Here is a 3,806-nt window from a genome sequence, read left to right on the forward strand (position 1 = left end):
CTGCTTGTATCTTTCCCAAGCTTCATAGAGGGATTCGCCTTCCTTCTATCTGAAGGTTTGGACTTTCACTCTAAGCTTACTCAATTTTTGAGGTGGAAAAAACTTTGCCAAGAAGGCATTGACCAGCTTTTCCCAAGAGTTTAGGCTTTCTTTAGGTTGTGAGTCTAACCATGTTCTAGCTCTGTCTCTTACAGCAAAAGAGAAGAGCATAAGTCTGTAGACCTCAGGGTCAACCCCATGGGTCTTAATAGTGTCGCAGATTTGCAAAAATTCAGCTAAAAACTGATGAGGATCTTCCAATGGAAGTCCATAATACTTGCAATTCTGCTACATTAGAGAAATTAATTGAGGCTTAAGCTCAAAGTTGTTTGCTCCAATTAGTGGAATTGAGATGCTCCATCCACAGAAGTCAGAAGAGGGTGCAATAAAGTCACCAAGCATCTTCCTTGCATCTCCACCATTGTTGTTGGGTTCGGACATGTCTTCTTCTTTTTCGAAAAATTCTGTCAAGTCCTCTCCAGAGTGTTGTGCTTTAGCTTCTCTTAGCTTCCTCTTTAGAGTCCTTTCAGGTTCCGGATCAGCTTCAACAAGAATGTTCTTATCCTTGCTCCAGCTCATATGAAAGAGAAGAGAACAAGAAAGTATGGAATCCTCTATGTCACAGTATAGAGATTCCTTGAGGTGTCAGAGGAAAACAGGAACAGAGGGATGGGGTAGGTAGATAAGAATTCGAACATATGAGGAAGGAGAGAGAGTCCGAATTGCTAATTGAGGAGGAGTGTTAGTCCTTAAATAGAATAAGGTGAGGAGGGGGAAAGAATTCGAATTTAAATTAAAATAAAAGGAAAATATTTTTGTTTTTATTTTAAAATATAGTTAGAATTCGAAAATTAGAAAGCGAAATAAAATGAAATTTAAAAACTAAATAAATTACTTAATTAAAAAGATTTTTGAAAAAGTGGTTAATGATTTTCGAAAATTAGAGAGAGAAAAGTAGTTAGGTGGTTTTGAAAAAGATATGATTGAAATAGAAAACTTTTAAAATCAAACAAAAAGTCAAATAGTTAATTTGAAAAGATTTGAAAATCAATTTTGAAAAGATAAGAAGTTAGAAAAGATTTTGAAATTAATTTTGAAAAAGATATTATTGAAATTTATTTTGAAAAGAATTAAAACGGAAATAAAAAAGATTTGATTTTGAAAATTAAAATTGATTACTTGACTAACAAGAAACTAAAAGATATGATTTTAAAATTTAAAGATTGAACCTTTCTTAATAGGCAAGTAACAACTTGAGATTTTTGAATCAATCACAGTAAATATTAGCCTTAATTTTGAAAAATTGTGAAGATTTGAAAAATATTTGAATTAAAAACTAACTTACCTCCTTTGTGTTGTCCTGGCGTTAAATGCCCAGCCAGGTACCCTGGCTGGCATTTAAACGCCAGTTTTCCTTCCTCACTGGGCGTTTTGAACGCCCAGCTTTTTCTTTGTAATTCCTCTGCTGTATGTTCTGAATCTTCAATTCTTTGTATTATTGACTTGAAAAGACATAGTTTTGAAAATTTTTGAATTTTTAATTATGAGAGAGAAAAACAACAGAATGAAACTAAACATGGCAAATCAAGATCAAAACAGATAATGTATGCAAGAACACTTTGAATGCCAAGATGAACACCAAGAACACTTTGAAGAATATGATGAACATCAAGAACACATTTTTGAAAATTTTTCAAGAAAACAAAGACATGCAAGACACCAAACTTAGAAGTTTGTATACTAGGGACAATAACAATTTGAAAATGCATATGAAAAACAACAAAAGACATCAAACAGGAGAATTTAAAGATCAGAACAAAGAAAATAATCAAGAACAACTTGAAGATCAACAAGGAACATAATGCATAAAGTTTCGAAAAATGCAAGAAAAGGAAAAATATGCAATTGATACCAAACTTAAAATTTGACACCAGACTCAAACACAAAATATTTTTGGTTTTATGGTTTTATAAATTTTTTTTAATTTTTTCGAAAATAAAAAGAATAAAAACAAAAAAAACTTAAACCTAAAATAAACTTACCTAATCTGAGCAACAAGATGAACCATCAGTTGTCTAAACTCGAACAATCCTTGGCAACGGCCCCAAAAATATGGTGCACGAAATTACAATCACACTTTTGCAATTCCGCATAACTAACCAGCAAGTACACTGGGTCGTCCAAGTAATACCTTACGTGAGTATCCAAGTAATTCTCTTGTCGGCTTGAAGCAAGCTATAGTCATCCTTGTAAATCTCAGTCAGGAGAATTCAAATGGTTTTGAAGTTTTGATAATTAAAATATAATTAAAACAGAAAATAAGATAGAAATACTTATGTAATTCATTGGTAGGAGTTTCAGATAAGCGTATGAAGATGCTTTGTTGCTTCTAAACCTCTGCTTTCCTACTGCCTTCTTCCAACCATGCGTACTCCCTTCCATGGCAAGCTGTATGTTGGGGGATCACCGTTTTCAATGACTACCGTCCGTCCTCTCAGTGAAAATGGTCCCGCTATGGGTTACGTAGGGCTAATCATCTGTCGGTTCTCACTCATGTTGGAATAGGATCCATTGATCCTTTTGCGTCTGTCACTACGCCCAACACTCGTAAGTTTGAAGCTCGTCACAGTCATCCCATCCCAGATCCTACTCGGAATACCACAGACAAGGTTTAGACTTTTCGGATCTCAAGAATGCTGCCAATTGATTCTAGCTTATACCACGAAGACTCTGATCTAAAGGAATGGAGGGCTCTGTTGTCAATTGAGGCAACCATGCGTCGTGAACCAGGAGGCTAAGAGATACACACTCAAGCTATTGCAGATAGAACGGAGGTGGTTGTCAGGCACGCGTTCATAAGTGAGAATAATGATGAGTGTCACAGATCATCACATTCATCAGGTTGAAGTGCAAGTGAATATCTTAGAATAAGAATAAGCTTGAATTGAATAGAAGAACAATAGTACTTTGCATTAATTCATGAAGAATAGCAGAGCTCCACACCTTAATCTATGGGGTGTAGAAACTCCACCGTTGAAAATACATAAGTGAAAATAGGGTAGACATGGCCGAGTGGCCAGCCTCCCATGGAGGTCTCAGAATGTAAAAGTTACATAATATGTTTCAGAGATGAAAATACAATAGTAAAAGGTCCTATTTATAATGAACTAGTAGCCTAGGGTTTACAGAAATGAGTAAATGATGTAGAAATCCACTTTCGGGGCCCACTTGGTATGTGCTTGGGCTGAGCATTGAAGCTTTCACGTGCATAGGCTGTTCCTGGAGTTAAACGCCAGCTTTGGTGCCAGTTTGGGCATTTAACTCCAATTCTGGTGCCAGTTGTGGCGTTTTACGCCAGAATTCCTTGGGCTGACTTTGAACGCCAGTTTGGGCCATTAAATCTCGGACAAAGTATGAACTATTATATATTGCTGGAAAGCCCACGATGTCTACTTTCGAACTCAATTGAGAGTGCGCCAATTGGGCTTCTGTAGGTCCAAAAAATCTACTTTGAATGCAATAGGGTCAGAATCCAACAGCATCTGCAGTCCTTTTTTAGCCTCTGAATCAGATTTTTGCTCAGGTCCCTCAATTTCAACCAGAAAATATCTGAAATCACAGAAAAACACACAAACTCATAGTAAAGTCCAGAAATGTGATTTTTATTTAAAAACTAATAATTATATACTAAAAACTAACTAAATCATGCTAAAATCTACCTAAAAGCAGTGCCAAAAAACGTATAAATTATCCGCTCATTAGTGAGC

Source organism: Arachis hypogaea, chromosome 12, assembly GCF_003086295.3.
Source record: "Arachis hypogaea cultivar Tifrunner chromosome 12, arahy.Tifrunner.gnm2.J5K5, whole genome shotgun sequence".
Taxonomy (NCBI): Eukaryota; Viridiplantae; Streptophyta; class Magnoliopsida; order Fabales; family Fabaceae; genus Arachis; species Arachis hypogaea.